Source organism: Galeopterus variegatus, unplaced genomic scaffold (assembly GCF_000696425.1).
Source record: "Galeopterus variegatus unplaced genomic scaffold, G_variegatus-3.0.2 Scaffold6057, whole genome shotgun sequence".
Classification (NCBI taxonomy): Eukaryota; Metazoa; Chordata; class Mammalia; order Dermoptera; family Cynocephalidae; genus Galeopterus; species Galeopterus variegatus.
In genome coordinates this window covers 67271-75319 of record NW_007732168.1, presented here as the reverse complement: position 1 = coordinate 75319, position 8049 = coordinate 67271, and the positions used below count along the sequence as shown (strand labels likewise).

Sequence of the window (8049 nt, the reverse complement as noted above, 5' to 3'; positions counted from 1 at the left end):
TCTCTCTCTCTCTCTCTCTCTCTCTCTCTCTCTCTCTCTCTCTCTCTCTCTCCTCTCTCCCTTTCCTTCCTTCCTTCTTCCCACCCACCTTCTTTCACTCCTTCACTTTCTTCTTCCCTCCCTCCTTCCCTTCCTTCCTTCCAAAAATAGGCTGGGGAAGAGAAGAAATTAGGAGAAGATGTGGAGAAATCTCAAAGTAATGAGAAAGGGAAATGGAGGAAACACAATTACATAGGAGGTAAGGGGATCTGCAAGGGGTGGTTTTGAGGACTTGTGGGGAGAGAAATTTTAGGAACTTGTTCTATGCAAAAGGTGATAGAAAGTTAAACTAAAAATGAAAGAGAAATTGCTGAATGGCAGCATGTTGTGATTGAGGTTATGGAGTCTGGACTGAAGTGGCATCACCTAGCCAAGCCTTCAGATTATCTAACATCCCTAAGAAGTCTGGAGTGAGGGGCGAAGGAAACTATTTTTGTGTTGTGATTTACTTGAGGTTTGAGGTTGGCTGGGGCAGGAAAAGGCAGTAGAAGCAGGGTTGAATGTTTTCTGTTTCCCAGAAGTATCATCTACAGTGTCTAGAATGGTTTTGAGTACATAGTAGGCATTTAACATGGTTGCTTTTTTGAATTATATCCCTTGTATGGCATAATTCACAGTACATTTTTAAAGCCTACTTAAAATATAAATTTTGCTCTGAGATTAAATGACCAAGAGGCCTGCTATCATTTATTCCATGCACCAATGATCTGTGTAACATTTCCTCCGGTGTCTTCCTGAGCTGGCAGGAGCCAGCCATTCATTTAAATTGGCAACAGACATGGAAATGAATTTGTGTGCTGTCTTACTTGGTAATAAAACTTAAAGTGCAGTGTAATTTGTGGTGGTTTGAAGCAGTAATGCAATTTTGGCAAGTTTGCTATATCTCTACAAGACTTAGTGCTTGAAGATTTTCAAGCCAGTAGGTTATAGACTCTCCTCCTGAAACAATTGATTAAAACTACTTCCTCTGGACTTGATTCAATCTTTATTGGCAATAACTAAAGCATAGGTTACATTTTTGGTTGAAGTTTTCAGAATCAGACCAAGCTGGCCTTTTTGTACAATGCTTTTTCTGGTTTATTTTCATCACCAGTTATAACACTTCCTCTTTTAATTTAAGAGATGGAAGATAATAAAAAGTGTGACCAATTCAAGTTAAGTTTGGAATTGAAGCCACAAAGGAAATAACCTGTGACCCAAGGAAAAAATTGATGGGAAAAAGAGCATAAAATCATTTTAGCTTTCCAACTTTCTCTACAGAAATAATTCTCACATTCTTGGATATGTAAATATAAAGCAGTTGGATGTCAGTATGGCTAGATGTGATAGCTTTTCAATAGCTAGCTCTATCTAGATTTTAAGGTAGGGAAATAAATATTCCTACATGTAATTTCCCCCAATCCAGAATTTATTTCAATAAAGTGGATTCCAAAAAAATAAAAAATAAATCTGAATTGATATTTGTTCCTGGGTTCTAATAAATGCTTTTCTTAAATGATTCCCAGGCTTTCTATTATGTTGTTATCTTTGGTTCTAATGATGATTCTTAAAATGACTTATGTTTTCGAAGTTGCAAACCAAGTTTACTAGAATCCATCTTTTCTTGCTTGATAAAATATATTAGGCTCCCATGACACATTCATGTGTTCATCAAAAGGGGTGGATTTATTAGCCATCTCCATAGTAGTAACTCCCGGTGACAGAGTAGTTCTGCTAGAAGTCTCTTCTAGGAGTCTTACCAAAGAGAGCATGCAAATCTTACCTGAATTAATTGGATCCTATAAACAACTGTCATTATATTTCCAAGGGATTTGCTTTATCAGGGAATCTAAAAAGTCATAATTTTCATTAGGGAAAAGAACTCAGTCAATACTTTCTTTCCCCCTAGTTGATGAGCTACTTTTCTGGTTTATCCCTTCAGTTTCATTCCTGTCAACGCTCTTAACATCCCCATCCTCTCAACTATCGTTGCACCTGCCCTGAAAATCCTCAGACATTGAACAATTCAATCACCTCAGGTTACCCCTCCTTTCCTCTCACTTCTGGAGAAAGTTAGGTAACCATCGAATTGGTTCAATTGTAAACATTTTTCCTGAAAACACCTAGAATCACGGTGTTAACCAAAAATTCCTCATTCAATCCTTGAGCAGTTTTTTCTCCTATTTGCCAGTAATAATTCTAAACTTGCATCAAATTTCACAGTACCCTTACTTTAACCTAACCTTGACTCTCTCATTCCTGCTCATCAATTTGCCTTCTACTGCACGTAAAAAACAAAAATAAAAACAGAGGTTATCAAACATGAACTGCACATACATATCTCCATTCATGGCTATCTTCCCTTCCTGCCCATCGCTAAGAACAGGTAGCCCTTCCATAAAGTCTCTACCATTATCTTGTGTTCTATGTTCTCCTCTCCCTCTTTTTTAAAAATTAATCCTTTTCTGTGATCTATCTTCAACCTCTCCCTCTCTCTGTCTACTGATTCACTTTCTTTGGTCTGGGCAAGTCACTGTTCCTCGTAGTGGTCAATAAGCCTATTCACAAATCGTGATATTTTCTATCATTCACCGTATGTAGTTGCATTTCCCTGTTCCCTTTGAGGTTACATGTAGCCAGGAGACTTGCTTTGCCCAGTAACAGGTGAGCCGTGGTGATGAGTTTCACTGATGGCTGGAAGCGATACCACACAAGGTGACAGAACCCCCACTCTCCAGGTCGCTGAATGACTGTGATGAACAGAGCAGTCCCTGCTGACCTGCACTGGACATGTGCTATACAGGAGAAAAACAGCTTCAGCGTTTCTGGATTGTTTATTACTGCAGTATGACTTAACCAAGCCTGACAAGTGGTCTTCCATCTTAAAAATAAGCTTCCCGAGACACTGTTCACATTCATACAGGAGAAAAACAGCTTCAGCGTTTCTGGATTGTTTATTACTGCAGTATGACTTAACCACGCCTGACAAGTGGTCTTCCATCTTAAAAATAAGCCTCCCGAGACACTGTTCACATTTGCTATGTTGCATTTATTCTTCCCCTAACAACTAGTCTTCTTGAAAGAAACTTAACTTTATCAACTTTTTCACTTTTCTTTGATTCCTTAGCCTTATTACACGTTTTCTGACCCTACCACTTTATCAGAACCATTCTTGCTAACTGCCAATGACCTCTTAATTTTCAGATCCAGTGGAATGATTTTATTACCTTGCTTGACCTTGTGTAGTATGAGCACTGCTGACCTTTAGAAACTTTTACAATGCCATTCACTTCTCAGTCTCTTCCTTCTTTCTTTTCTCTCAACCTTTTGCTTTTCACTTGGCTTCTCTTTTACTGTTTGCTGCTCAAATGTTGATGTTCCTCAGTATTTGACTTTCTCTACCTCTATACTCTTTCATCTCTTCTTTCTTAAAAACTTTTACAATGCCATTCACTTCTCAGTCTCTTCCTTCTTTCTTTTCTCTCAACCTTTTGCTTTTCACTTGGCTTCTCTTCTACTGTTTGCTGCTCAAATGTTGATGTTCCTCAGTATTTGACTTTCTCTACCTCTATACTCTTTCATCTCTTCTTTCTTAGAAGTTCAATTAATTACTATTTATTTGCCATGATGAGTCTATATGCAATAAAGAAATTATTTTGTGACATTAAACTAAGGCATTTTAATTTTCACTATTGTCATAAACTTTGCTCTGCCATACTTATGATATTGAAGCTATTTCCTTGATAATGAGGGAGAGTCACACTGACCTGGCAATCCTCTCCAAATATTCCCTATTGTGAGAGGGGGAACAGCCTACCCCTCTGTGGTCTATTGGAAAAAGAGATGTGTTTGCATAATAATGGTCTTGAAAGCCAAGTTATATGTAGAATGGACGGACTTGCTAAATTTCTTTAGTCCCCCTTTTAACACAGATGGTTAAATCTGAAGGACTCAGATCATTGAGTTCTCCCCGATGTAGCAAATACACCCCATCTGTTCTTAAAGCTTAGGCAGGTGGCTGAACCAGGAAGGAGGATCACATGCAGGAAGTTTTTGTTGTTGTTGTTGTTGTTGTTTTTTAAAGGACCCTTTCTGCTCCTAGGGCTCTGCTCCTAGCAAAATGAATAAACAGGAGGAAGTGAGTAGGATGGCCAAAAATGTGCTCCGGTCCGGCCACCTCAGGCTTCCAGTAAAAGAGGACACCAACCAGGGGAAGATGGGCTTACCTCATCTCTACTGTGAACTTTAGGAGAAGACTGCTATGTAATATAGAGAAGGGTTTAATTTGTCCTGCTAAACTTTCCTTGGTGCAGACACAGACTTGAGAGCTGTTGTGGACCCATAGCAGACATTGGTCAGACAGAGAACAAGGATGTGACTCGGATGCACCTACAGCCATGAAATGACAAGGTGAGGCTATGTCATCAGGGACAGGGCCACCAGGCTGTGACTAAACCAAAGGAGGGACCAGACGAGAATTGCAGGTGTCAACAGAAGATATAAATGTACTGAACTTGTCCAACCAGACTTCAGAAGACAGTTGACTGGCCTTTTGTTTCCAGAACCAGAGAATGACATATGGATCTGAGGACTCCCTTCACTCTCCTGTCTTGAAGTCACACAAACATTCCACTCCTACACCTGTGATATTACAGTGAAGCAGTTACAGAAGGGGCAGCTAGAAATAAGTGAGGCTAGATAGTCTTAGAGGAGTGTTAAAATTAGAGGTTGGAAAACTCTGGAAATCAGATGGGCCATTTTATTACTCCCACATCCTCCTCTTAGTAAGTGGACCTCATGAATAAGATGGTTTAAATATAAACCTGCATGTTAGCCTTCTGTATCTTGTCTCTTCCTTACTCTCCCTACTCTCTTGTCACCCATTCTATAAATATAATCTCAGAACCATCATTAATNTAGTCTTAGAGGAGTGTTAAAATTAGAGGTTGGAAAACTCTGGAAATCAGATGGGCCATTTTATTACTCCCACATCCTCCTCTTAGTAAGTGGACCTCATGAATAAGATGGTTTAAATATAAACCTGCATGTTAGCCTTCTGTATCTTGTCTCTTCCTTACTCTCCCTACTCTCTTGTCACCCATTCTATAAATATAATCTCAGAACCATCATTAATTTCATAATGTTCACTACAGTGAGACAATGGTGTTTGTGGTAGAACTAGGCAAATAGTTACTGTTTATTTTTTCACAAAAATGTAAATGATAACCAATGTTTTGTAGAAAGTGTAGGAAAAGAGATTTTCATAAAGTCTATATCATAAACAACAAAGAAAATGCAAGCTTTAGAGTAATAAAAGTATAAAAACATGATGGCATGTCAATCATACACACAGACTTCTAGATGGTGGCTGTCTGAGGAAAGAGACAAGGGACAGGGATGGAGATTGAAGAGCCACAGCATCCTGATTCTCAATGAATGAGAAAATTGACGTGACACAATATTTGCTTTTGTTAACTCTGGGTGATGACATGGTTGTCTATTATATTAGCTACTGTATAGTTAATTATGCCAGAATATTTCCTAAATAAAAATATTAAAATCTTGATATTGAATTATTGAATAATAGCAGCTGTAAAGGTAATTACCTACAATTATCATTACATAATGGTTTTGACACTTATCACAACATTTGCCTGACAGGTGCTAAATAAAAAGTTGTGGTATGAATAAAGAAACACGATCTTCATAGGATGGAAATGGTGTGGGATTCAAAAAGGAGAGCTGCCTTTTCAAAGGCAATTTGATGTGTTAGAAAGGGCAAGAATTTCAGTGCCATGCAGACCTGGTTTTGAAATTCAGCTGGTCATCACCTGTGTGGCCTCAGAAAATTCCTTAAACTCTGGAAGCCTTGTAAGAGTTACATTAACTGTTTCTGCTATATAGCATTCCTCACCAAATATTAATGCCTTTCCCAATACTTTTAAAAGGTTTGCCAATTCCATAAACAAAAAAATTAAAAGTGTTCTGCTAGAATAATTACAGTTATATTTATTGTTTTATATATATATATATAAAACAATAAATATATATATAAAATTAAAAGTGTTCTGCTAGAATAATTACAGTTATATTTATTGTTTTATATATATATATAAAACAATAAATATATATATATACTTTTATTGGGAATGGGAGGAAGTCCCAAGGCATGGATGAATTCTCTCCCTGGTTCTCATACTAAGCTAAGAATATAAATAAATTGTTACCCAACACTTTTCTCATCTGAAACATCCAATTGTCTAGGAAGGCCATGGGTCCCTAGAGAAGAGATGCTGAATTTTACAGTCATGCATTTATTTTAATGGTGAAGTTAATTTTACAGTTAGTTAGGTAGAATTCTCATTACATATGGATCTAACTAATCTAAATCAATTCCAGTTTCCCTTGTAATGTTCCAAGTAGAATTCCTCCAGGTTTTGACCTAGATGTTTGGTCTGGGTAAACCCAAATGACATTGCCATCAGCTTTGACTTCCAGAGAGAGCTGACTAGCTCTCTCTGACTAGATGGAGTAGCTTCCATCACAGAACCAAGCCTTAATAGGACAAGGTTGCACAAGTATTTCAGAGTTCAAATTACTCTTTCAAATCATAAGGACACAGTAACTATCACTGTGAGTTTATTTGCTTTTCACATCTTGTCAGCAGTGCACCAAGTCAATTAAAAGTTAGATAGTTAAATTCCTGAAATCAGGGCCACAGCTGCTCTCTTGGCTGTGTGTGGAGAGGGGATGTGAGCCATGGAGGAGGTGTCGCCTCCCCCTAGCTGGGCTGCAGCAAGCCGCACCTGAAGAAGTTGACCCTGGGCAGCTAGAATCACACCCATCCTAGAATCTTCCCCAGGTGTGACAGAGATGACCATCACAGAAAAGGTGCCAGCTGAACCTCATATGATTTCTTCATGGGCACAAAGAAATAACTGTGCGATGCCTGAGGATGTGAAGAACTTTTACTCTATGACCAATGGCTTTCACATGACTTGGATTGTGAAGTTGGATGAGTGCATCATTCCCTTGGGCAGCAGGGCAATTAACGGCATCTCAAAACTGACTCAACTCACCCAGTCTTCCGTGTATTCACTTCCTAATGCACCAACTCTGGCAGACCTGTAGGATGACACCCATGCAGCCAGTAAGGACCAGCCAGAGAAGGCTCACTTTGATTCTCTCAGTGTGATATTTGAGCTGGATTTGTGCAATGGCAATGGGAAGATTTGCATGTCTGCAAGAGTGGGAAACCAGGATTAGTGCAAGACACTGAGATCTGGTTCCAGACAGAGCATTATACTGGCATTTTCTCACAGATACCTTTACAGCCTGTTATCACTTGCTCATTACCCACTGGGCCTGCTCCAGTGGCAGTTGGCCTTCACCAGCTATGGCATTAGCTCGCAGGCCAACTAATGGTTCCGAAAGAGACCAACTCCTTTGCGAGTAAGCTGGATCCCAGCAAAGGTTTAAGAGCAAGAACAAGACCTTAATTCCAAAAAAGAAAGGGCCAGTGCAGTCTGCAAGTGGCCAGAAAGGGCCCTCAGGTCCCTCCACCTCTAAACCTTTCTCTGATTCTGGAACCCCTGTCCGGAAATGAACATCCCATCTCCAGACTCCCATCAGCCCCACAGTGGTTATGTCCATGCACAGATGGCCTTGGGGGTAGCATCAACCTCAGATTCTCTGTGTGGAACCATAGGCATCTTCCTATCTGAGTGACCAAAGTCCTAGGCCTTACTCCCACTGACATTATCCAGGAGTTGGAAGGGCACACGGAGGTCTCCCCAAGAGTCTTTCCTTCATACCCCTTGCAGCAGGTTGTGCTATCCCCTGCCTCCGGAAGCAGTGCATAATTCGGGTCTTGTTTAAGTGGCCACATAAATCTGTTGAGAGCTTTCCTCTCTTTCCACACCCAAACCTCAATCTCTTAGCAGTGATTAGAGAAATCTCTCAAAGAAACCACTGGTTTTGACCGATGAGGCATTAAACTGCACTGTTCAGACAGTAGCCACTGGTCACTTG

At 39.7% G+C, this 8049-nt stretch overlaps 1 pseudogene; it reads left to right on the top strand.

The window, feature by feature from the left end:
* Positions 1–6797: 6797 nt before the first annotated feature.
* Positions 6798–7624, top strand: LOC103605753 (annotated as a pseudogene).
* The last annotated feature ends 425 nt before the right edge of the window (positions 7625–8049 follow it).